This window comes from Pelodiscus sinensis, chromosome 28 (assembly GCF_052426305.1).
Source record: "Pelodiscus sinensis isolate ZL-2025 chromosome 28, ASM5242630v1, whole genome shotgun sequence".
Taxonomy (NCBI): Eukaryota; Metazoa; Chordata; order Testudines; family Trionychidae; genus Pelodiscus; species Pelodiscus sinensis.
Genome location: NC_143079.1, coordinates 17103730 through 17131287, shown reverse-complemented (window position 1 = coordinate 17131287; position 27558 = coordinate 17103730). Strand labels below are relative to the sequence as shown.

The 27558-nt window shown below is 45.8% G+C and overlaps 1 protein-coding gene across 9 annotated transcripts in view; it reads right to left on the bottom strand.

Moving 5' to 3' along the window:
* SLC23A2 (solute carrier family 23 member 2) overlaps positions 1-27558 on the bottom strand; it is a 146907-nt gene that overhangs the window by 107416 nt on the left and 11933 nt on the right. For 3 of the 9 annotated variants that reach the window (XM_089773808.1, XM_075910856.2, XM_089773805.1), the window contains exon 3: positions 6608-6673. The exons of 2 other annotated variants lie outside the window; for them this stretch is intronic. The gene's annotated coding sequence lies outside the window, so the exon portion shown is untranslated. Of the gene's footprint in view, positions 1-339; positions 4578-6607; positions 6674-18442; positions 18650-27558 lie in introns of those variants that run through there. 4 more of the 9 variants (XM_075910858.2, XM_089773806.1, XM_075910859.2 and 1 more) reach the window with 3 other exon arrangements.

Below are 27558 nucleotides of genomic sequence, written 5' to 3'. Positions count from 1 at the left end.
CCACACACACTGCTTTTCATCTCAAAAGTTTTTGAAAAATTTAAGGTTGTAGGCAAATATATTGCTACAGATTACAAATTAAGAATGGCATAAACATTTCTTCCTAGTTCTCTTTAAAGCAGTCACAAATACATTTTCTACATTACGCAAATTAGTTCTCAAATCCAAATGACATGATCTGAATATTAGTTTGTAAAATCAGAAGAATGTGTCATATAGTTGGCAGTCATTTGCATCTTACGTTCTTTATGTCGACAATTATCAACTGGATAGTTAATATCTAAACTTAAGCAGCTGAGTTCTTCCTCTTACAGTTTTAATTCAAAGATAATATCTTACCTCAAGAAATCTGTACTAATCTCTACAGTGCCTCTCAATCAACTGACCTGAGTTTCTTCCGTTTTGTAATAGAGCAACTGCAGGGCGTGAGTTGCATTCTACTAAAATGCAGGCATGCTGAAGGTTTTTTATAATCTGGATGGACTTATTATATTGTATAACTATTTTATCCAATCAGAATCACTATTTACATTACACAACAGTTAAAAATACAGGAAGACACCACATGGTCACAAGCTGTTACTACATGCCTCTGACATCACAAGAAAACTTAACTATGCACAGTAAGTAGCACTATGAGTAAAAGCAGGAAGAATACAAATTAATGAAACAAACAGGCTGGCAGTGGTTGATAAAGTAGATAAAGTGTTGTAGACATCCTAGAATATTATAAGCAGAAAATCCAGTGGAATCTAGCCAAAATCCTCCAAGTGAGTAGGACAACTATTTAAGTATCTGGTTTTGTAAAAGCTATAATCATGCAGATGTGCTCCCCCAACCTCTCCTGTTTCCAATACTAACTACTGTTAATATTGATGTAATTATTACCGTTAGTTGCACAGTTTGTGGGATAAAACATGAGAACTCATTTACACAGTATGCAAAAGAAGAGGGACAGAATGAACATGTGTTGCATGACTGGTACAAAATATTTTATAGATATTACTTTAAATCATTAACTAAATCGTTAACAAAATTAATCAACTCAAATCTTATTTTACAGCACAAAATCCATCCAAGATCCATAAGGAAAAGTATATAATGTGGTTCAGGCATTTTTCCAATCAGTTCAGTGAAGTTCCATGTTTGAGCCCCAATGACGGGGAAAATTGAAAACAGAATAATAGAAAATGAACTTAGACCCTAATTTTAAAAGATACTTTTAAAATTATTTCTCTGTTGCAGTTTACAAAATGTCCTATGTATATTCACATTGGCATTTCTACAGAAAATATAATCCAAAGATGTTAGTCCTGTGTAAAGACAGGTACATATTATAAATTGCTTAATGGGGCAAGGGGAAGGGAGAACAAGTACCAGCTCTGCCCCTTCTGCACCCACCAGAGCCTAGCCCCGCTCTGGCTGCTGGCAGCTGGCCTGTACTTAGACCCCCACCCCTCCAAGTGGCCGGCCAGTCACACTGCAGAGCCTGAGCGGAACCATCCCATTCTGTTTGAGAAGGCAATGCCTCCTCCCCTTGCCCATATTGCCCACCACCTAGGACAGTGCTTGTCAAACTGCCATGGCCAACCCCACTCATGCAAATCTTTCCACAGACCACCAGCTGCTAACGGAAACTCACCATAATCACACCTGAGCCATTTTGCTAGTGCTGCAGCTATGGAGAACGGTTTAATTTAACCAGTAAGAAAAGAAATATTAATTGAATGTATTAAACAGGCTAAGAACTTTAACTTTCTCATCTTTATTTAAAATGAAGTTGGATAAACTAAGTGAAATATTAATTTATGTTCAAGACAAAAGGTTTAAATGTTGTCTTTCTTTATGGTGGGATGGGAACCTTTTTTGGGTCAGGGCTACTGACCCACAGAAAAATCAGGTGGGGAAAGTGAAAAGCAGAAAAAAACCCACCAAAATCTGCCAACCCTCACTGATGTGGCCCCCAATGGAGACACCTCACTCCCTGGCATTCCAACACTGTGGGGGGAGAGGGATGGATAGAATCATAGAACCATAGAGCTGGAAGAGACTTCAGAAGGTCATCAAGTCCAGCCCCATGCCCTAGGCAGGACCAATCCCAACTAAATCAACCCAGCCAGGGCTTTCTCAAGCCGAGACTTAAAAATCTCTAGGGATGGAGACTCCACTATTTCCCTAGGTAACCCATTCCAGTGCTTCACCACTCTCCTAGTGAAATAGTTTTTCCTAATATCCAACCTGGACCTCTCCCAGTGCAACTTGAGACCATTGTTCCTCATTCTGCCATCCGTCACTACTGTGAACAGCCTTTCTCCAGACTCTTTGGAACCTCCCTTCAAGAATTTGAAGGCTGCTATTAAATCTCCTATCACTCTTTTCTTCTGCAGACTAAACAAACCCAAATCCCTCAGTCTCTCCACATAGGTCATGCACTCCAGCCCCTAATCATTTTGGTTGCCCTCCGCTGGACCCTCTCCAATGCGTCCACATCCTTTTTGTAGTGGAGAGCCTAGAACTGGACACAAAACTCCAGATGTGGCTTCACCAAAGCCAAATAAAGGGGAATAATCACTTCTCTGGATCTGCTGGCAATGCTCCTCCGAATGCACCCTAATATGCATTGACTGTTGACTCATATCCAGCTTCTCATTCACTGTAATCCTCAGGTCCTTTTCTGCTGAACTGCTACTTAGCCATTTGCTCCCCAGCCTGTAACAATGCTTGGGATTCTTCCGTCCCAAGTGCAGGACTCTACAATTGTCCTTGTTGAACCTCATCAGATTTCTTGTGGCCCAATCCTCTAATCTGTATAGGTCGCTCTGGACCCTCATCCCTGCCCTCCAGCGTATCTACCTCTCCCCCCAGCTTAGTGTTATCTGTGAACTTGCTGAGCGTGCAATCCACCCCCTCCATCCAGGTCATTAATAAAGATGTTGAACAAATCCTAGAACAGATCCTTGGGCACTCCGCTAGAAACCTACCGCCAACCTTACATCGAGCCACTGATCACTACCCGTTGGGCCTGACAGTCTAGCCAGCTTTCTATCCATCTTACCATCCATTTATCCAATCCATACTCCCTTAACTTGCTGGCAAGAACATTGTGGGAGACCGTATCAAAAGCTTTGCTAAAGTCAAGGTACAGTATATCACATCCACTGACTTTCCCACATCCACAGTGTGTGGCCGGAAGGCAAGTTGCAAGAGCAAGAGCGGATTCAGGAGCAGAGTGGGGGGTAGGGTGTCTGGCCATGGGAGAAGTAATAGGAGCAGGCTGGGGTGAGGGATCTCAGCAGAGGGTGCCTGAGGGAGCTGGGGGTGCAGGGTCTAGCTTTGACGGGGTGGGGGGCACTTACTTGTTTTCGTGCCACGCACCGCTCCCAGACACGGCCTCCTACCACTCCCACTGGCTGGATTCTGGTCAATGGGAGCAGCGCGGAAATCCTCCAGGCAGCGCATCTGTGCGCTGCTGTTTTCCCAACCAGGGGTGGAGGAGTGGCAGCATGTGGAACTGCTTCTAGCTCCGCTTCTTCCCCACAAGCCAGGTTCAGGGGGGAGACTAAGGGCTTCCCCACCCCCCCAGAGGGAAGCCACACTGGTGCTCCAACCTCACAGGTGGCTGAGAGACTGCAGTGCCAGAGTGGGCTCCCTGTTGCAGGGAAAGGGAGGGAAGAAGGGGAGGGGATGAACTCGGGCCAGAGACCATTTGGAAGCAGCCACGGACCACAGTTCGAGAACCACTGACCTATAATTATACATTTTTACAGATGGAGAAACTGAGGCAATTAAGTGGCTTGCCAAAGATCACAAAGTATGTCTTTTACAGAACTCTGAAATACTACCTTCTAATTTCCATCTGAAACTACAGTGCAAATTATACAGCCCCATTGAGTAAATTCTGAAACTTGGTTTTAACAACAGTTTAATTACAAATATCATGAATAAACTTTACAACAATGAAGGCAAAGTATTGGAACATGATATGATTTACAATGTATGCTTATCTTTTCTAAACCACACCCCTTTCTGACAGACATAGGATTCAGCTGCTGTAAGATCGCTAGTGCAGGCATGGCCTTAGAGAGACAAGGCAGTGAGCTAATAACTACAGATGTCAAAGTGTAACCGTCTACACCAGTGGTCACCAACCAATAGATCAGGATCGTAGATCTTGGCACCTCTGACAGGTGATCCTGACTGGTTTGGCCAAGAGGCTATCAAGTGCTTGCTCTTCAGCTGCTTCTCCCCCCACTGCTGTGCATCTTTTGCCCTTTGCCTTGGAACTGTCTCCTCAGAAGCCTCCTGCTTTCTGGGCAGGGCAGGGGAGACAAAAGTGGGTGCTGATGTCAAGGTGCCCCCTGTCCTTCCCTGTATCCTATTTCCACAGAGCAGAGAGAGGACACAACAGGACTTGGGAGGGAGTTTGCTGGCTGCTTTTGGGAGTGGTGCAAGACCAGGGGTAAGGGTGAGCCTGCCTTAGTTCCACTGCACCACCACCCAGGAGCCAACTGAGGTAACCAGTGCCCAGTTAGAGCCCACATACCAAAACCCTACCCCAGCCATGAACCCCCTCCTGCAACCCACGACCCTACCCTAACCCCGAGTACCCCTGCACCCAAATGCTCTCCCAGAGCCTGCACCTAGAACTCCCTCCAGTACCCCAACTGCCTAACCCAAGGTAAGCTCAGAGCACCTCTTACACTCCAAATCCCTTAATCCAAGACCAGGGCCTGCATCCCAACCCACTGCCCCTGCCTGGTGAAAGGGTAGGGTAGGGAGGGAGGAAGGATGGAGTGAGCAGGGGCAGGGCCTCGGAGAAGGGGCACAGAGGGGGTCAAGGATATCTGGGTTTGAGGTAGATCTTGGATTGCTCTTCAATTCAAAAAGTGATTCGTACAATGAGTTTGGGCTCATTGGTTAGTGTGCGTAGTTATACACATCTCCCTCCCTCTCCCTCTCACTGCTGCCTCTGTATCAGAGGTGTGAAAAGTACAAAAATAATACAAATGCTGTAAAACTTAACACAAAACTTCAGTTTTCTCCACATTTTGTGTTGATGTACACCCAGACTTCTCTTGGGTGCCCCTGGAGGGTTGAGGGGCACTGTCCTAGGCCACTCCAGGATCCTCCTTTGGGGGGTCCCATATCCCTGTACCAGTCAGCAGCATGGAGAGCCAGTTGGTGTGGGGGGCAGCCTCCCACCACTGTTGCCTCTGTGCCTGCCCCCCCCCCCCCCCCGTGGGTAGCTGCTGACATTTTCAGCAGTTACACATTTACTTTAATACAAATTTTAACATCTGTATTAATAAACTGTATTGATCAACTTCTATTGGTGAAAGAGACAAGCTTTGGAGGTGGTCTTCAGAAGGTACTTAGAATACCACAGCTAAATACAACGTGGAATAGATCATTTATCATGGGGAGTGGGAAACCTATAGCCCAGGGCCGAATCCAACCCTCTGCTTGCCAAAATCCAGCCCTTGAGGCTCGGGGCTGCCACCCCCAGAATTGGGGAGCCAGTGTTGGTGCTTCAACCCTACAGCAATCCTCCAGGGCTGGAGTCCCACCACCAGCTCCCCACTGTGGAGGGGAGCCCATTCTGTCCGCGGCAAGCTTGGGCTTGCTGCCACCGTGCGCTGCTGACCCTGTATCAGAGGCAGCAGTGTGGGGAAGCAGGCAGTTGGTCTATGAGGGGAGCTGGTTTTTAAACTGACTCTCCTCATGGACTGTCTCTGCCTGCCAGCCTGAACTGCTGCCTTTGTATCAGAAGCAGCAGCATGGGGTGGCAGGGGGCTCCCCAGGAGCGGAACCAGAGTGCACTGGCTACCACCCCCGCCTGGGACTTTTGAATAGTCAACTAGCAGGTAAGAATTCATGTGGTTAGTCAACTATTCTTTTATCTGCTTTCTAACATCCCTACCCTCAACCCTACTTTGGTCTTGCACTATCCTCTCGCCCAGACCTCCCACCCTCACTTCACTCATGCACTCCACCTCCCACCCACAACCTGCTCCTGCACCCTACCATCCTCCCAGACCCTGCAACCACAACCCACTCCAGTGCCCTCCCTCCCCCACCAGACCCCACATCCCAAGCCCACTTCTCAGCAGCCCTCTCCCAAACATTGAACCCCTCATTTTTGGCCCCACCCCAGAGCACAGGGGGCTGACAAAATCTACTAGCAGAAGCCCTCTTAGGCTCTGACGTGCTAGAGAAATGTGAGGTGTGCCTTCCTGCTTCGCGGTCAGGGGGTCATGTAAGTGAGGGGTTTTTTTGCCTCACTTTGTGTGGCCACTGACCCAAATAAGGTTCCCCAATCTTGCCATAAGGAGTTAACATGTTGTAAGAGAGGATTCGAGTGAAGTGGGCAGTTAACACCTCTGTAGGACAAAGGAAGGCTGGTGGGTTACAGACTGCTGTCATGGGTCATAAATCTGGTCCCTTTATTCAGTCCATAATTTTGAATCCAGAAAAGTTACCACTTTAAGCTCCCAGGCTCATCTTTTCATAGGCCTGGATGTATCCAATGTATACATTCATGACCTAGGACAATTAAATCACCAATTACAGTAGCTGGTGTATTATTTCCACACACAAAAAAACATACCTCTGCTATTTGTGGAATGGAAATTCACATGAGGCTGCACACACCCAATTTTCAGATTTGTATACCCTGGAATGAAAGTTGAACATTTATGGAACTCAGACATAGAATAATCACAGTAATAATTCTGCCAGTTTGCTTCTGCACTTGGCATACCTTATTTTTCAAGGGTACGTCTAGACTACATCTGTTTGTCAGAAACATCTGTTTGTGTAGCTTTTTCCGATACTTTTGTCAGAAGAGGCTTTTCCGACATTTGGCCTGCCTAGACTGGGCCAAATGTTGGGGGAAAAAAACCCCTCTTTCGAAAGCCCCCTTCTTCCTCGTAGAATAAGGAATACAGGGGCTTCCAAAAGAGCGCATTTGCTCTTCTGTGAAAAAAAATTGGAAGAGGAAATGCATTTCCTGGACACAGCAGAGTTTTTTTGGGATACTCTCTGGTATCCTGAAAAACACCCCCCAGTCTAGAAAAAAAAATCCAAGATCATCCACAAGCTCCAAAGTTTTATTCTCTGTATTGCTCAAACACCAGATGATGTAGTCATTAGTCTGGAATACATAACACTGTGTATGATGAAATAAAAATAATCCCACTGAGCTACTATCTACAGCTCATCACCCATAGATCACGTACTTTACAGAAAGAGTGCAGTATCATTTATCCTCATTTTACAAAGAAGGAAATGGAGGCACAGAAAAGTGAAGATCAACTAGCCCCAGAGGCAGAGCTTAAAAAAAAAAACAGCTTTCCCAAAACCCAGTCTAACACTGCAAAATCAGCACACATACATGGCTTAGTCCTTTCTGGGTTTATATGACAAGTTGCACAATGAGAAAAGCGTACAGAGGAACCAGTGGTGGATTTATTTATTCCACTTACCCTAGGGAACTTTTGCTCCTAGGAGTCTGCTTTAAAGGGAAGAGTTAAGTCCTGTGCACTAATTTCCGTAAGAAAAGCAAACTGTCATGGTGACACTACACAGGTGATCATTTTTATCTAGGCAGTCTGTTTGCTTGGTTAATTTTCAATACTTAAAATAAACCTGTAGGAGTAAACAGCTGCAATGAAGAGAAATGCTGTTTTTAAGAGCTAGTTTACTTCAGTTACAATATTATTACTTCTCCTCTCCAAATATTTTGTTCCTGTGTATATATGTATACACATGCGCATGCATACACATGCACACAGAGGCATTCAAAGGATAAACAAATATTGCAAAATATTCTGTTCAGATATCTGCTTTCAGACATACTGTATACTGGTCAAAATATCTGGAAATTTACTGAGTACCCATCTTAAGGAGAGTTATATAAAGCCGCCTACCTAATCACTGTATTCACAGTTCTGACTGAACTTTTCCTTAAAATAATTTTTTTAAATAACTGCCTCAATTACAAGCAAAGCAGAATAGCTTCAAATCCTTGGGACCTTTAACCACAGTTTTATCTTGCCTTATGGCACCATGCATCTTACTGACATGCCTCCATGTTACATGCTCAAAAGAAGAGATTGCTAACTTTGAATGTCATCAGTCCTGTTCATATATACGCTATTTTTCACAAGTTCAACAAGAAATGAGGGACTATGGCTCAATACAACATTTCAAGAGGAAAGACACTCCACAAATACTTTGTTCCCCTTTACACAACACCTCCCACCCCACCAAAATTGCCATTTTTTATTTAAGTGTGGTATGACAATAAATTTGCTTAAGAACATAAGAATGGTCATACTGGGTCAGACCAAAGCTCCATCTAGCCCAGTATCCTGTCTTCCAACAGTGACCAACACCAGGTGGCCCCAGAAGAAGTGAACACAACAGATAATCATCAAGCAATACACCCCTGTAGACCATTTCCAGCTTCTGACAAACGGAGGCTAGGGACACTATTTCTGCCTATCCTGGCTCATAGCCATTGATGGATCTGTCCTCCATGAATTTATCTAGCTTTTTTTTTTTTTTTTTTGAATGCTGTTATAGCCATGGCCTTCACAATTTCCTCCAGCAAAGAGTTCCACAGGCTTACAGTGCATTGTGTGAAGAAATGATTTCTTTTGTTTGTTTTAAAAAAACACATCCTTTTAATTTCATTTGGTGACCCTTAGTTTGTGTGTTATGGGAAGGAGTAAACTTTTCCTTATTTACTTTCTCCTCACCAGTCATAATTTTATAGACCTCTGTCATATCGCCTCTTAGTTCTCTTTTACAAGCCGAAAAGCCCAGTCTTATTAATCTCTCATCACACAGAAGCTGTCCCATACCCCTAATCATTTTTGTTGCTCTTTTCAAAACCTTTTCCAATTCCAAAAGGTTTTTTGAAAAGATGACCATATCTGCACACTGCATTCAAGACACAGGTGTACCACAGATTTATACAAACACAATATGATAGTTTCTGTCTTATTATGTAACCTTGTCTTAATTATTTCAAACATTGTTTGCTTTTTTGACTGTTGCAGCACACTGAATGGATGTTTTCGGAGTCATTGTGGATAGTGCGCTAAGATCTCTCTCGAGCGGTGACAGCTAATTTAGACCCCATGATTTATATCTGGGCTACTCAACACGTGGCCCATGACCCATTTGTTTGTAGCCTGCGGTGCAGTTTGGGTTTATGCGGGGCTCAACATGCAGCCCACAGATGGGAGCCAAAACAAAAAAGTAGTCAATACAATGGTCTTCTACTGATATGTGTTTAAGTAGTTAAATTCCTAGACTGTCATTGCTCATTAAAAGTGCTGTCATATGGGCAGAAATCGCAAAACTTGAGGAGAAAAAAAAAAGGAACTGAGCGGGGCAGCAAAACTTGATGGGGGGGAAGGCTGGGTTGCCTCGTGCTTCCCCCCCTCGAATTTCTTCACATTGCGCCCCCCCACCCTCCCGGGAACTCATGAAGTAGACAAAGGTCCCTGTAACCTGAGCCTGGGAGAGGGTGTGACCAGGAGACACCTTTTGCCAAGAAGCCAGACAAAGGGGAAGGCGGGGCTGCTGGAGGCTGGGTCAGGTTGCTGAGAGTGCGAGTGCGGGGTTTTCTTGGGGGACTTGGAGCAGGATGGGGGAACAGGGCCCAGGGCCCCTTATCCCCAAGATGGGGTGACTGACTGCTCCTGGTTCCTGTGCTAACAACAAGTCTGTGCTACACTGTGTCCCTGTGAACCAATAAACCTTCTGTTCTGCCTGGCGGCTGAGTCACACATCTGGCAGGTGTAGGGTGCAGGTGCAGGGCTGAGCGACTCCCCGCACCTCGGTGACAACCCCTCAAAGAATTCTAGTAGATTGCTGAGCAAGGAAACTTACAGTATCTGCAGACCCCTGGGCAAGTGTGGGAGGCTGGCTCAATGCTCTGGGCCCCTCTGAATCGCCAGGCCCCAGAGCAACTACTCCCTTTGACTGCTGCCTCCTCCTCCCCCCATCAGCAGGTCTATTAGTGAGGCATGATTTCCCTTTATAAAAACCATGCTGACTTTTTCCTAACAAATTATGTTCATCTATACATCTTACAATTCTTTTGTTTCAACTGAAGTTAGACTTACTGGCCTGTAACTGCCAGGATCGCGTCTGGGGCCTTTTAAAAACATTGCATCACATTCGCTTCCGTCTTTTGGTAGGGAAGCTGGTTTAAAGGATAGGTAATAAACCACAGTTAGTAAGTCTGCAATTTCACATTTGAGTTCTTTCAGAACTCTAGTGAATGCCGTCTAGTCCTTGTGACTTATTACTTTGTGAATTTATAGAGTCCCAGTGAAACAGAAATTTGCTGAAACTCTGAAGTTTCAAGAAAAGTGAGAGCAGATGGTTGAACACTTCAAAGAAGTGCTTAACCAGCCGGATTCAAAAACTTAGCTTGAGATCAAAAAGAGGCACTCCCCGTGTTAGACACTGATGCATTTCAAATCAAAGTTGATTTTAGAAGCTTTACCCAACCTAAAAAACAACAAGACACCAGGGTTAGATGGCATTCACCCCCAAAATGCTCAAATCTGTGGATGAAGATTTGGCAACAGAAGTATGTTCATTATGCAATAAAATATGAAAAAAGAAGAAAAAGTTCCAGAAGAAGGGACACTTGGTACTACCATCAAGCTTCTGAAAACGGGATACTTAAGTGACTGCTTCAATTGGAAAGGAGTGATACGTCTTTCAGTCACAGGAAAAGTCTTAACTTTGATCGTGTTAAACAGGAACAATTTGGTTTTAGGTGCGGTTGTTCATACACAGATGCAATTTTCACCTTAAAAAGGATTATTGAAAATGTAAATGAATATCAAGGAACCCATGGTATTAATGTCATAGACTTTCAAAAAACATTTGATAGTGTAAATAGGGATACAATGTTGGAAAATTGTAGGGCGGTATGGAATTCCGATGAAACTTATCAATGTAATGAAGGCATTTTACACTAACTCCAAATGTTGTATTAAAATGGATAGAGGATTTAAAATGAGGACGGGGTAAAGTAAGGATGCAGCCTGTCTCCATTCTTGTTCTTGCTCATTATTGATATGGCCTCAAATATGTAAGAAAAAAATCAATATGGCGTAAGGTGGAAATATTCAAGATTGATATAGACTTAATTGATAACATCACTCTTCTACATGAAAATGCTGAAGGACTTCAAGCATGCACAAATAAAATGAAAGAAACAATGGAGAAAGTAGGACTGTGATTCAAAGTGAAGAAATGTAAAACCATGGTAATTAGAAATATGGATTTAAACATCAAAATTGACGATGAAGAGCTAGAGAGGGTAGATCGATTCAAATAATATCTTGAAAGCACAATAAGCCAATAAGAGTTCATGCTCTGAGGAAATAAGAATAAGGATTGTCAAAATAAACGCAGCTTTCAGTAAGCTTAGGAACATTTGAAAACTTAAGAGAGTATCCTTTCATACAAAACAGTCTAGTCAGCCTTTGTTGTAGCCATAGCAACCTAAGGTAATGAAACCTGGCAACATAAGAAAACAGATACTCAGAAGTTATATGTCTTTCATCATAAGTGCTTGTGGAGAATATTAGGAGTGAGTTACGAGGTCAGAAAAATGACTAAAGTGAGGTTTCCATCACAAATAATTTATAAGAAAAGACATAAATAGCTAAGATATGTGTTACAAATGGATTGTAATGACTACCGATTATGGCTCTCAGCTGGAAGCCAAAAAATCCAACAAGAGGGGTAGACCTAGGAAGACCTGAAAGCATACAATTATTAATGACACAGAACATTTTAATTTGAAATGGGAGGACTTGGGTCACATGGCTGCTCATAACCCAACATGGAGAACATGGGTAGCCCAATGTCCTGAAAAGCACAGGATGGGCTAAGGTCCAAGGGAAAGTATCAGTTTGTTCCAAAATCAACCTCTAATGACACCTCAATCTGGGACAGTTCCTCAGGTTTGTCACCTAAAAAGAATGATTCAGGTTTGAAAATCCTCAGCCATGAAGACTGATGCAAAGAATTCACTGGTTGCTACACAATAACCTCGACATCCTTCAGAGCAGTGGTCCCCAACACGGTGCCTGCGGGCGCCATGGCGCCCGCCGGGGCATTTGTGTGCGCCCGCCGACAACCTGGGCCAGCCCCGTCCCCGGCACACGGCGCACTGGAGGCGCCGGCCCGAGGCACGCGACACGCACTGGTGCATGGCGCTCAGGCGGCCCCAGCCCTGAGGCACATTTGGGCGGGCACACAGCGACGCCAGCCCCAGGCCCATGGCACAAGGCGCTCGGGCAGCCCCGGCCCCGGGGAACATGCCGGCGCCCGGCGCGTGAGTGGCCCCGCCCCCCGGGAGCCTCTGTAGGTTGGGGACCACTGCTTCAGAGCTTCTTTAGCATCTTGATTGTCCAGCAGTCCCACTGCTTGTTTAGCAGGCTTCCTGCTACTGATGTACTTAAAAACTTTTTTTTTTTTGGCTATTACTTCTTCACTAACTGTTCTTGAAATTCATTTTTGGCCTTTTTAATTATATTTTTACACTTCATCTGCCAGAATTTATACTACTTTCTATTTTCCCCACTAGAAATTAACTTCCATTTTTAAACTATGCCTTTTTCTCTCTTACTGCTTTGCTTCTTTTACTTTGTTGTTTAGCCGCAATGGTACTTTTCTGATTCTCTTACTAAGTACAGTATTTTTTAATTGGGGATATATATTTAAGTTGAGCCTCTATTATAGTGTCTTCAAAAAGCTTCCATGCAGCTTGCAGGGATTTCACTTTTGGCACTGTGCCTTTTAATTTCTCTGTAACTAACTTCCTCATTTTTGTGTAGTCCCCTTTCTGAAATTAAATGCTACCGGTCGATTTCAGGGGCTCTAAGAGTCGCTCTTGAGCCCTCTCTGAACTGCACACCTGCACAGTACTTTTACATTTGATTTCCTCATTTGAGGGGCAGCTACTCACCGAGCAACAACACAGGTGAGTAGCTGCACGGAATAGTGGGAGCTGGGATGTCGCGAGGGCTGAAACACCCCAGCCAGCTAGCTGTGGCTTTCAGCTGAAAGAGGCTGAACCGCGCTCCAGCTGATCGGGCGGCTTCTCTTCTGCGCCTGCCCACGTGGAGCACCCTGGTTGAGCGCCATGGCAGCTGGCCATGGTGCTCAGCCAGGGTGCCCCACACGGGCAGGCATAAAGAAGAAGCTGCCTGATCAGCTGGAGCGCGGTTTAGCCTCCTCCGGACTGAACGCCACAGCCAGCTGGCCAGGCAGCTTCCCCTCTGCACCAGCCCACGTGGAGCATGGCAAACCTTGGCTGAGCGCCATGGCCAGCTAGCCGGGCAGCCGCTTCTCTTCCTTCCAGCCCGGCTGCCCTGCACCCAGCCCGGGAAGCTTGCTCCAGCACAGCTGGAGCTAGGCACAGCCTCCCTGGACTGAGCACAGGGCAGCCCAGAGGGAGCACGGGACGGAGGCTTCCCTCCGTGGCTGGTGTAGGGGACTCCCTGCCCCCGAACCTTGTTCCCTCTCCCCTGCCCCAAACCTGTCCCCTGCCCTCCTGCCTCGCTGTTTCCTCTCCCTTAACCCCCTGCAGAAACCTGCCCCCCCCTGCAGAAACCTGCCCCCCCTGCAGAAACCAGTTCATTCTGGCACCCTGTCCCCTACTGCAGAAACCTGTTCCCCTGCCTTCCCCACTACAGAAACCTGTCCCCTGCTCCCCTCTGCAGAAACCTGTCCCCCACCAGCACCCTGTCCCCTGCTGCAGAAACCTGTCCTTCTGGCACCTTCTGGCACCCTGCCCCACAATCCACTAGCACCCCTCCTCAGTACTGTGTCCCCTGATCCCAAATGACTTTTCTATGGGTCAGTGACCCCTGACTCAAGGCAGGTTCCCTGCCAGTCTCATAAATGAAGACAATGCAGAAACTTTTTGTGTTTAACATAGTATTTTATTTAAAAATGAAGCCTGGCCAACAAACCCCCAATTGACGCCAAGCCACCCATCTGGCCACAACCACTCCTGCATTCCCACTTCCCCAGACCCTAGATCTGAGCCTATCAAACACTGGAACCCCCTGCCCTGAGCCCTTCACATACCCCAACCCAAATTCCTGCACCCTCACATCCACAACCCTGTGGCTTGCTTAGTACCCCAACACTGCCCGGCCTGGAGCCCCCTCCCCGAGCCAGTGTCCCCTTCTCCACTTCCTCCTGCATCCAGATTTCCTCCCAGAGCTTGCACCTCACACCCCTTCCCACACCCAAATCCCTCATTCCCACCCCAGAGCCTACACATCCTGTCTCAACCCAGCGAGGGTTCGGCTAGACTGCAGGAGTTTTTCAGGATTCTGGAGATATCCCAGAAAAACTCTTCTGCATCCAGCGTTGCATTTGTTCTTCTGCTTTTTTTTAGTGGAAGAGCAAACATGCTTTTCCAGTCACCCCTATATTCCTCTTTACACAAGGAATACGGGGGCTTCCAAAAGAAGGTTTTTTTCCCCTGACATTTGGTCCAGTCTAGACAGGCCAAATGTTGGAAAAACCTCTTCCTACAGAAGATTGTGTTTTTAAAAAAGCAGCAGTATAAGGACTGGGGATAGCAAGTGATGGAGAGGAGGAGAATAGAGAGGGTGGGGGTTCAAAGAAGGGATGGGGCTTCAAGGAAGGGGCAGGGCGGTAGATCTTAGCTTGGTCTGTCATTTAAAAAGTGATCTTGGGTGTAAAAAGGTTAGAGACCACTGCAGTAGATGAAGCTGTATGAGAGTGAACAGTGTACCCTTGTAGACAAGAAGGCTAATGGCATATTAGGTTGCATTAGTAAGAGCATTGCCAGCAGGTCTAGAGAAGTGATTATCCTCCTTTATGGGGCACTGGTGAGGCCACATCTGGAGTGTTGCGTCCAGTTCTGGGCCCCGCACTATAGAAAGGATGCAGACGCATTGGAGAGGGTCCAGTGGAGGGCGACCAAAATGATTAGGGGGCTGGAGCACATGACTATGAGGAGAGGCTGAGGGATTTGGGCTTATTTGGTCTGCAGAAGATAAGAGTGAGGGGGGGTTTGGTAGCAGCCTTCTACTTCCTGAAGGGAGGTTCCAAAGACGCTGGAGAAAGGCTGTTCTCAGTAGTGGCAGGTGGCAGAACAAGGAACGATGGTCTCACGTGACAGTGTGGGCGGGCTAGGGTGGATATTAGGAAAAACTATTTCACTAGGTGAGTGGTGAAGCACTTGAAGGGGTTTCCTAGGAGGGGGTGGAATCTCCATCCCTAAAGGTTTTTAAGTCCTGGCTTGACAAAGCCCTAGCTTGGATGATTTACTTGGGATTGGTCCTGCTTATAAGCTGGTTTCCCCCAGCACCATCTCCATGGGAGGCAAGGGAGGTAGAGGCCAGCGTGGAATGAAACAGTCTCGCTCACACTGGTCCTGAGTGCTGTTCCTCTCCCTTTGAAATGTACAAGAGTCACCTGCAGCTCTTGTACATTTCAAAGGGAGAGACAGAGAGGGGGAACCCATGCCAGCAGAGGCTTCGGTCCCTACTGGCACAGATTCCCACTGTCTCTCTTCCTTTGAAATGTACAGAAGCTCATGGGCGGTTCTTGTACATTTCAAAGGGAGAGGCACAGTGGGATAGTGAGCGCCTCCCTTATTGACTAGTCGAGTAGTCGATGGAAATTTAACACCCCAAAGCTTACCCATTTTTTATTTTCCATCCTCTACTCCTTACTAGGACACAGACAAACTCCATTAATAGATCCACCCTTAAGAGATGTTTTTAGCTGACTCATGCGTTCCCCCAGCCCTTAGTTTAAAAGCTGATCTACAATCTTTTTAAGTGTCAGCATCCTGCTTCCACTTTGGTTTAGGTGGAGCCCATCCCTCCTGTATAGCCTTCCCCTTTCCCAAATTTCCCCAGTTCCTAAAAAATGTAAACCCGTCCTCCCTACAGCATTCTCATATCCACACATTAAGACCCTGCAGTTCTATGGTCTACCTGACCCTGTACGTAGAACTGGAAGCGATTTATAGAATACTACCTGGGAGGTCCTGGACTTCAATCTCTTACCTAGCAGCCTAAATTTGGCCTTCAGGACCCCTCTCTCTCGCCTATCCTTCCCTTTGTCATTGATACCTACATGTACCATGACCACCCCTAGGGCAGGTGGTCTGCATGCTACAGTGGGTGCAATAAACAGGATAACCCCCACTCTGTTGCCTGTTGTGATCAATGGGAGGGGTACTACCCTTTTCTGAACATCCCAGCCATTCAGTTAGCTATGCTGCCTGTAAGGGTTAAACCCAGGGACAGTTAGAGGGTGCGTCTACACTGCACCATAAGTTGAAGTAAGATACTCAATTTGAGCTACGCAAATTGCATATCTTATTTTGATGTTATTTCGAAATAGCTTATTTCAAAATTTGGCACTGTGTACACAGCACTATTTCAAAATAAATCGCTATTCCGAAATGCCCCTTACTCCTTGTGGAATGAGGTTTACAAGAACATTGGAATAGTGAGCCCGTTATATTTTGAAATAATGGGCGCGCTCAAAAGACGCAAAATAGCTATTTCGGGATACCTCCACAGGTATCTCGAAACAGCACTGCAGTGTAGACATAGCCAGAGAGTCTCCAGAAAGTGTTGGCAGGGAGCCAGGAGAGCCAATGAAAACAGATTGAGGGTTTTTAATTGAAAAGCAGTACCTCCCTGCTGCAGTCTATGTGCGACCAAAGCTCAGTTGGGAGACATAAATTAAGCCAGGATCAAAGCATGGAATTTCCAGCAATATCCAAGCATAGGTCAAGGACTAAACCTGGGAACAACAGATATGTGAGTAGACTAGGGTAGTCAGACGTGATCTTCATATTTTCTTCATTTTGGGGTTTATTGAACTTCTCTATGCTAAGCCCATGTACCACCCCCTTACACTGTAACTTTTAAAATGAATCCCAGGGAAGCAATTCTCTGTGCTTTTAATCTGTCTTTTCTCAGTTGCTCTGTAAGGAATCAAGTATGCTTTACTAAGGATGTCATCTTTGTTTTGTTAATAAAATTATCTTTTTAAGACTATGAACTGATTCCTAGACCCTAGGTCCTGTCTGCCTAAATCTGCCAGATCAGCTCCTGTTCGTAATTTTAGTTTGTTTTCAAGTTCTCTCCTGAGGGATGGTTCAAGAGTTTGAGGGCACCTCACAAGAGGAAATTCTCGAGTGCATCTTCTCAAAGAGGTTTTTGAATTTGGGTGATGACAGCATACACCCAAGGTAAGGGAATCTGTGACCTTGGCGAGTTTTTTTAAGAAGAAGACTTTATTGGTAGGGTATTTTAAAGTCTCTCGCAGGGCCCCACCTTTTGAACTTGAAGTGCCAGAGTGAAGAACAGCCGTGACACCTACATTCTCTTTTTACTCCTGGAGCGTGTTACTGTCTTGATGAGATGTTTTATTAATCAGGTGGTTTTAGTTTTAAGAATGTTAAGTGTATCTAGTCCCACTCAAACTCATCCACTCAACTCCCTTACAAAACTTCCCTGGTGAAGGGCTGATGAGTGCTAAAGGGATTAGGATCGAAGACTCATTAACAAGCTCTCAGACTGGCCTAACAGGCTGCTAGCCTCAGCACAAGGTCCTCCAAACAAACCCATCACATGGTATCTTTCAGTCAATGAGGGGTAGCAAGCACACCACAAACACACATACTAGAGACAACAACTTATCACCAGGGTTGAGTAATCACCTGAAGAACTCCCACAGGGCAAGTGGATGATTGCCTCAATGGCTCCATGCTCCATGTAGTGCTTTTGCCTCTGAAGTGTAGAAACAGCCCTGGGTCTGCTTCTACATTTCAAAGGTGGAGGCACCCTTATTGACTAATCGATTAGTCATTTAATCAAAATTTAACATCGCTACCTTGGGTGGTAACATTTCTTCTAATTTCAGAAAAATTATTATAAAACCTTGAATGCCATTATCTTCTTTCTTACTTATAAAAGTATTTAAGATGTTTTCCTTTGATGTGAAAACTCTTAAGATGCGTCTACAGTGCACCCATAGCTTGAAATAAGCTAGGGAATTTGAGTTATGCAAGTTGCATAGCTTATTTTGAGTCTAATTCGAAATAGCTTATTCTGTAATTTAGCATTGCCTACACAGCGCCAAATTTCAAAATAACCTGCTATTCCAAAATGTCCCTTAATCCTCATGGAACAAGGTTTACAGGAATGGCAGAATAGCGTGCCCATTATATTTTGAAATTTAACAGGCTTGCTGTTAAGACACGGGATAGCTATTTTGGAATACCTCCACACGTATCCAAAAATAGCACTGCAGTATAGACACAGCTTTAGGGCCCCTACACTTAATGCATGGTCCTCCATACTTGACACTAATATATGAAGAAGTTACTCACCTTGGTGCAATAACAACCGTTCTTCGAGATTTGTGTCCCCGTGGGTGCTCCATTGTAGGTGTCGGATCACTCCAGCACCGCAGATCGGAGTTTTCTTGAGCAGTGGTCAGCCGGACAGTGCATGCGCGGCACGTGCTTCACACCGTTTGCGCTTTTGATCTCTCGCGCAGTCCAGTTCCCCCCACTTCCTCGAGCCCATGCCAGTATCTGGAAGATATTAAGGAAAAAGAATCCGAGACGGGGAGGAGGGCGGGTAGTGGAGCACCCACGGGATACACATCTCGAAGAATCGTCATTACTGCACCAAGGTGAGTAACTTCCTCCTCTTCTTCTTCGAGCGGTGTCCCTGTGGGAGCTCCACTATAGGTGAATGTGTAGCAGTATTCAGTCTAAGAGGCAGGTGGGCCTCAGATTTATGGTTTGACAGCGGCCAAGAGGACCGTGGAGGCCACAATAGTGTCTTTCGCTTGAGTCTGCAAAATTGCACAGTGCTTCATAAAAGTGTCATTGATGGACCATGTGGCCACTCTGCAGATGTCCCTGAGGGGAAGAATGGTGGTAGAAGTCATCACCACTCTTGTCGACTGTGCTCTAGGTGTTTGAGGTTGTAGTATAACATTGTGTAATGCAGGAAACTATAAGTTTGGAGATGTGTTGTGATGATTCTGATTTCAGGTGACTTCAGTTTCAATTTCAGCTGCTGTGGCAGTTGGGACTGAGTGCCTGACCTTTGTTGTCTTGATTGCCTCTGATCAGCCTTCCCCGGTGTGACTCGTGAGGGGGCAAGCCTGACCTAGGCGAGCAGGCTTTAAAAGCCAGAGGCAGAGCGACCAGGAGAGCGAAGCGGACAGGATGCTGCAGACAGGGGAGTTTAAGGGGGAGTTTGACAGAGAGAGGCCTATGATGGTCAGGAAGACCCGCAACACCTGTGCCAGCACTGCTTCTGTCTCCTTCACCTGCGCTTGTAGCCAGACAGAGCGCCTGAGCATGGGTGCCTCTAACCAGATCCTGGTGTGGTTTTGCAGGGACTGTGGCTTGCAATTCCCACTTACTGATATCCAGGCTGGGGAGACCATTCAATGTGAAAGGTGCCTGCTGGTGGAATCTCTCAGGCAGCAGGTGGGAGTACTACAGGAGGAGGTGGCTAGGTTGAGGAACATCCAAATCCACGAGCAATTCCTGGACAGTGTTCATGTGGAGACAGCTGAGGTAGCTGTCCCAGTACACAGGACTGCTGACACACCACTGGTGGAGGAGACGACGGATCAGTATGGACACAGGCAGCTGGTTACTTCTGGCAGCACCCAGAGATCCACCCCTGCTCCGAACCTGCCCACCGTGGTATTAGGAAACCGTTATGCTCTTCTTGAAACAGGAGATAAGGAAGGATACCCTACAACAGAGGAGGAGAAGCCTCATACCCCGAAGGCTGGGAGGTCTGCTGTCACCACTGTGAATAGGAAACATAGGGTAGTGGTGGTCGGAGACTCTCTTCTGAGGGGGACGGAGGCACACATCTGTCTCCCTGACATGTCATCTCAGGAGGTATGCTGCCTGCCAGGGGCCCATATCCGAGACGTTACGGAGGCACTGTCAAGAATTATCCGGCCCTCTGACTACCACCCCATGCTACTCATCCATGGGGAACTAATGAAACTGCGAGGTGTGACACTGAGCGGTTCAAGAGTGACTACACGGCTCTGGGAGTTCCGGTGAAGGAGTTTGCAGTGCAGGTGGTATTCTCTTCGATCCTTCCTGTCGAAGGTAGGGGGCCAGGCAGAGACAGGTGCATCTTGGAGGTGAATGCCTGGCTGCAAAGATGATGTCGCCAGGGGGGTTTTGGCTTCCTCGACCACAGGATGCTATTCCAGGAAGGACTGCTAAGCAGGGATGACGTTCGTCTTTCGAGGAAGGGGAAGACCCTAGTTGGATACAGACTGGCTAACCTAGTGAGGAGGGCTTTAAACTAGGTTAAACAGGGACAAGTGACCAAAGCCCATGGGTAAGTGAAGAACATGGAGACTTGGGAGATGGGTCGGAAATGGGAGGGAGTGTGGACTATAATAGCAGAGAGAAAGGAGGGAGAAGGCAGAACTGGGAGGCAAGATCAAATCAGTATCTTAGATGCCTATATACAAATGCAAGAAGTATATAGGATGCATTAGCAGGTGTGTTGTGAGCAAGACACGAGAAGTCATTCTTCCGCTCATCTCTGCTCTGATTAGGCCTCAGCTGGAGTGTTGTGTCCAGTTCTGGCCACCACATTTCAAGAAGGATGTGAAGAAACTGGAGAAGGTCCAGAGAAGAGCAACAAGAATGATTAAAGGTCTAGAGAACATGACCCATGACGGAAAACTGAAAGAATTGGGCTTGTTTAGTTTGGAAAAGAGAAGATTGAGGGGGGACATGATAGCAGTTTTCAGGTATCTAAAAGGGTGTCACAAGGAGAAGGGAGAAAACTTGTTCTTCCTGGCCTCTGAGGATAGAACAAGAAGCAATGGGCTTAAACTGCAGCAAGGGAGGCTTAGGCTGGACATTAGGAACAGTTCCTAACTGTCAGGGTGGTTAAACACTGGAATAAATTGCCAAGGGTGGTTGGGGAATCTCCATCTCTGGAGATATTTAAGAGTAGGTTAGATAAATGTCTATCAGGGATGGTCTAGACAGTGCTGGGTCCTGCCGTGAGGGCAGGAGACTGGACTTGATGACCTCTCGAGGTCCCTTCCAGTCCTAGTATTCTATGATTCTACGATAACGGATATTGCGGTCCGCTGTAAAAATGAGCAAACGATCCAACTTGCAGAAAGATAGGGTCCTTTCTATATAGAATGCTAGAGCTCTGCATACATCCAGTAACTGATATATTGCATCCTTTGTAGTTAAATGTGGCTTAGGGTAGAACGTAGGGAGTACAATGGGTTCATTTATGTGAAAGTCAGAGCAAACCTTAGGAACAAAGGAAGAATGTGGGCGTAGTACTACACTATTAAAAATTGTGTACGGTGGAACCGCCATCAAGGCTGCTAAACTGACCGACTGCGAGCAGAAGTGATTGCCAGCAGAAAAAGTACTGTAGCATCATCATAGACAGTGGACAAGTTGCTAAAGGTTTGAAGGGTGCACAGGTAGGAGTATCCAGAACCATTTCTAGGTTCCATGATGGTGGCGGTAGCCTGCATGGTGGGCATAGGTTGGAGAGGCCTTTCATAAATCTTTGTGACCGGGTGAGTGAAAACTGACTACTCCTAAATTGGTTAGTGCAAGGCAGTGATCGCTGATAGATGCACCTTTAAAGAGGGTAGGGATAATCTAGTGTCCTTGAGGGATAGTATCTAGTCCAAGATGTTATGCAGTGGTGCCGTGCTTGGGTCTAAATGCTTGTCAGAGCACCGAGAGAGGAATCTACGCCACTTCTGAAGGTAAGTGGTTTGGGTGGATTGTTTTCTGCTATGTAGAAGTACCTGTTTTACTTGGTCAGAGGACTGTAGTTCTTCCTGGTGGAACCAACAATGAGTCATGATGTTGGGTGGAGCAGAAGTGGCTACGGATGAAGTACACCTCATGATGTGGTGGTAGGTGCAGGGAATGGGGTGAACGGGGTGAGCGTTGTAACTCCCTTGAAGGAGGAGGAGAAGGAGAATGAGATAGGTATCTCTTATAAAGGGATGACAATAAACGGTACCTAGGTGCATGGTGCCTTGCTTGCTTACATGGGATGCAGTCCCCGTCATCCGTTGTTATTTAAGGAGAACATGGAGAAGGTGGTGTGGAAGATGGTGATGGTGAAAACATCAGCAGTTCCAGTCTCGCTGATTTAACCAAGGTGGATTTGTGAGGTGCTTTCTTCGGCACCTGTGGGCTGGACAAGACATATGGTGCCGAAAATGCCTGTGCTGCACTGATCAGTGCCGAGGTCATTGGCACATGTGTGGCCAGTGCCGAGGTTGTCAGTGTCATTGGTATGTTTGCTGACAGTTCCGACACAGAAGGTGCCAATGTTAGCGGTACTGCTGTAGACAGTGTCATCGCTGGCAGTGCCGAGCAGCGGATCGTTACGACTGTTGATGGCACCGTTGCAGATTTTTGTTGTGATTTTGGCTCTGACAAGCGACTTATGTTTGGATGCCACTGAACCTGATGTGACGGGCTTATCACTGACACTGACTTGTGCTAAAGAGCTGGCGAGGCTTTTTTGAGCTGGAGCCACCTGTGGTGAAAAAGTCTTTCTTTCATAGAATCATAGAACCATAGAACTGGAAAAGGCCTCAGAAGGTCATCAAGTCCAGCCCCCTGCTCTAGGCAGGACCAATTCCAACTAAATCAACCCGACCAGGGCTTTGTCAAGCCGAGACTTAAACACCTCTAGGGATGGAGACTCCACTACTTCCCTAGGTAACCCATTCCAATGCTTCACCACTTTCCTCCGCTTTAGGAGACCGCGGAGTGGAGACTGTATGAGAATGTTCTGGCAGGAGCACTCTGTCAAATAAAAACATTTTTAATCTCATCTCCCTGTCCTTACATGCCCAAACGGTCAACCTGGCAGAGTAGACGCATTTTTGAGGTACATGGGCCTCACCAAGGCACTTGATACACTCTGTATGGCCGTCCGAAGCTGGCATGGCGTCACGGCATGTGGCGCACTTCTTAAAACCGGGAGAGCCCAGCATGGCTAGTTACGGGATGTACTAATTACGTCTTTTTTTTTTTAAGTAATAAAATGAACAACTAGAACTGTAACAACTATAACTCTAACTACAAGACTAAACAACTAAGTATTCTATTCCTGACAGGATTCTCTGAGGAGAAAAGGCTCGCTCTGTCTGCGACCACAGGAGATGAAGGAGGAACTGGCAGGAGCAGGACTGCGCGAGAGATCAAAAGAGCACGAAGAATGCACCGCACATGCATGGTCTGGCTGACCACTGCTCAAGAAAACACTGATCTGCGGCACCAGGACGACCCAGCACCTAAAGTGGAGCACCCACAGGGACACCACTCAAAGAAGAATTACTCCTTATAAAACCTGACTAGTCAAAATCTAGATCTTTCTACTGTAACCCTATCACAGCAATGTAACTGGGATCTCAGTTTCTGGTTTGAAAGTGTATTGTTAATGCCTGACTTTTTATTTTTATCCTAAAACTGATTACAGGGCATATTATTATAGAACATTCCTTAGCACTTTTCCTGCAGCTGTATGTTTTTACATATTACACTTGAAGGATAAAATACCCAGTTAAAAATAGTGAAGAAAAAGTTACCTTCTTAAATATATGCTAATTACACAGGAAGAAAGCACCTCGAATGTCAGAGATCACTTCCAAATATTTGAAAAATTTCCTTTCCATATATAGAGTTATAAGATTCAGGGGCTCTGGTGTAACAGTTCCTCACAAAATGAGGTAAAATGGCAGCCAATGAGCCGCAGTTCTTTTTATTAGGTCAGCACACTTCGTCGTTCATCACATATATCTTTATTTGACCTACTTGTACATTCACAAATCATTCTTAGTGATGGATCAACTCCCATCAATTATTTTTACCACTGAACATGGATTGGCACCACAATAAAAAATTAGGTTCAGTAAAGCACAACTTGATGTTGTTCATTTGAATGCAGACATCAGCCCGGATGTGCCCAAGCTTCCTGCAGTCCCATAAAGTTTTTTTTATAGCCACTGCTCCTGGCTTTCAGTGTTCTGTGCTGTTATTTAGCTCTGATTTACCCCAAATGTCTTCTAAGAGCCCAGTAAACAGTAGGGATGTGAACAACTAGGCGACTACCCAATAAGCAAATGCTTATTGGATAGTTGACAGGCTAGTAAGACTAGTCGCTTTTCTCTCCCCTGCTGTCTCGATCAGAGAGAGGCAGCGGGGAGAGAGAAGAGAAGAGGGGGTGCTTCGAAGTGGTAGCGCTGCATGGAGCCTGGGGCTCTACACCTGGTGCTGCCGATTTGAAATGCTGCATGCAGACTGGGGCCAGCTGGGAGTCCTGAGTCCCCAGCTGGCCCGGGCTGCACACAGCATTGTTAAAACAGCAGTGCTGCATGGAGCCTAGGATCAGCAGGGGAGGTGGGAAAGTATGCTGGGATGACTGGACCAGTGAAACACTGGTCTAATACAAGTGCTGCTGATAAAGGAGTCTGTCCATAGCCACCACAAGGAGACAGCAACTTTTGGCCATATGCTTTAACTCAGGTTGTTTTTTAAATGAAGCTTCCTTAAATAACTCAACACACTATGTTTCCAGCCTAGCTCTTTTTTATTGGTTTGATATCACAAAAGGACAAAGGCAACTTGCTCTGGCACAAACTAAAGGGGGGACAAGATTGAACACAGCAGATCTTAATTTGTGAATCCCCAGGCAGAAGAGCAATTGCCCCAAACAACCCACTGTGATCTTCGACTTAGAATAAGAATGAAATCACTGAAGTGCAGCCCTGATTATCCATATTCAGATTCATGATAAAAGTTTAAGAAAATTGATACACCCATGGGAAATCATGGGCTACGTCTACACTGGCCCCTTTTCCGGAAGGGGCATGTAAATTTCATCAGTCGTCGTAGGGAAATCCGCGGGGGATTTAAATATCCCCCGCGGCATTTAAATAAAAATGTCCGCCGCTTTTTTCCGGCTTTTAGAAAAGCCGGAAAAGAGCGTCTAGACTGGCCCCGATCCTCCGGAAAAAGCGCCCTTTTCCGGAGGCTCTTATTCCTACTTTGAAGTAGGAATAAGAGCCTCCGGAAAAGGGCGCTTTTTCCGGAGGATCGGGGCCAGTCTAGACGCTCTTTTCCGGCTTTTTTAAAAGCCGGAAAAAAGCGGCGGACATTTTTATTTAAATGCCGCGGGGGATATTTAAATCCCCTGCGGATTTCCCTACGACGACTCGTGAAATTTACATGCCCCTTCCGGAAAAGGGGCCAGTGTAGACGTAGCCATGGTGTTTGAAAGACCATTGCCAGATGTAAAATATTACTGAGGGGAACTTACTTACAGGTATATTTAGGTTTGATATTAGAAAACATATTTAGATCTGATAATAAAGATATTGTATGGCAATCCAATAAAAAGATTAATGAACAGAGCACACAAATGTTCAGACTGAAGACCTAAATGAGGTCATGCCATGACCTGCAGGTAGAACACAAGGGTTGATGGGGGATGAGGGGAGGGGTCATCACACTCTGACCCTCCACCAGACAAGCTTGCTGGCATCAGCTAAAACCAGGACTATGTGAAGCGCAGCTTAGAGAAGTATCTCCATCCACCCATCCCTGCTGGTGAAACACCAGACTCCTTAAGAACAAGAAGTGATCCATACAACGGAGCTCCACCCGGCTCAGCCAGCTCTCATTTCATGGTTCTCACATCCTAACTCTGCCTGATTGCTGGTACTTGACTCATGGCTCTGGTTCTGAACCCTGAATGCTGTGGGGACCCAGCCCACCACACTACGCTAACTACTAGGCCTGACCACCTACATCTCAGCCCTTTACAGGAGTATGGCAACTGTGTACACTGTAATGACTGCTTAGCTTTACAAAGTGGTAGTATTTTACATTAAAGAGTCTCTGTAACAGCTCTTATTTTTCTTCCAGAAATGTGTAAGCTGAGTATAAGCTACTCCTTTTGTGCATCAGCATTTGCTTATTTTTCATGTTTGCACTACTCTGAGAAATATTTACTCTCTTTATAAATGCTTTATTCATAGATACTGCTGTCATACAAGTTTGCATTCGCCTACCTCATGTTTGGTGTCACCATTGACTTCATTATGAGAAAGTGTAGATGGGTACAACACACGCATCTGTGGCTTAACAAAAGTACTGTACATCTCAGTTTTGCTGGTAAGCTTATGAGTGTGTGGAACAGTTTGTAACTAAGGATAACAACAACAGCCTTTGAAGAGAAAGCAAAGCACAGGGGCAGCCTGACTTGCTGAGGAGCTCAGTGTAACAAGGAACTGTGCAGCCTGGAAAAACCCAAGTCAAGTGGGTTTCTGCCCAAGACAAGTAACAGTGGGGAGCTGGGAACCTAAAGTGAATGCATGCGCTGAATCATGGAAGGGGTCTACAGGCATAGCTGCTTTCAACCGTGACACCTACCACAAGCAATTACAGCAGAATTGGGCAATAATTGGCCCGCAAGTCAGAGGCTGCTCACCAGGGTTAATCCCTGGCGGACTGCCGGCACTTTATTTTCAGGTACGGTTGCTTGAATCTTCAGTTGACCATGGATTGCAGTTCCTGGCCAATGGGAGCTGCAGGAAACAGTGTTCCGGTCCGTACTGCTTCCCACAGCCACCTTTGGCTGGGACCAGCAATCCATGACCAATGGAAGCTCCAAGCAGCTGCAGCTGTGGAGGTGCAGGTAAATAAAGCAGTGGTGGTCCATTAAGGGTGAACCACATCCAGCTTATTGTCCACCCCTGAATTACAGGAAAGGATCAGGATCTGAACAAATTCCATAGTCCTGGGTACTTTCTGCATTTGGAACTATAGTAAAATTACAGAGTTCCCCTACAACTGAAGTCAGAAAGATTAATAGCCATCAGCAATACTAAGAGTTTCTATTTCAAAAGAGCTGAAGAAGTGGGTTTTGCCAATGAAAGCTCATGATACTGTATATATTTTGTTAGGCTCTAAGGGTATGTCTAGTTACAATCCTCTTTCAACAGAGGAATGTAAATTAGGCACTTCGAAATTGCAAATGAAGTCGGATTTGAATTTCCTGCACATAATTTGCATAATCACATTATGGCGCTCTTTTGAAAAAGCGGTATTTTGAAAGTAAAACCGTGGTCTAGACGCAGTTCTTTCAAAAAGGGAAGGCTTTTTCAAAAGATCCTGTAAATCTCTTTGAGCCTTCCCTTTTGGAAAGAACGCGGTTTTACTTTCAAAAGAGCGCCATAAAGTGATTATACAAATTCAAATCCTGGCTTCATTTGCAATTTCGAAGTGACTAATTTACATCCCTCTGTCGAAAGAGGGACGTAATCTAGACACAACCTAAGGTGCCACAAGGCTACTCATTGCTGATAATACTAGTGACACCAAAAAGATCACCAAAAATCTATGATAGTAAGACCACCAAAGAAGAACAATAATCACAG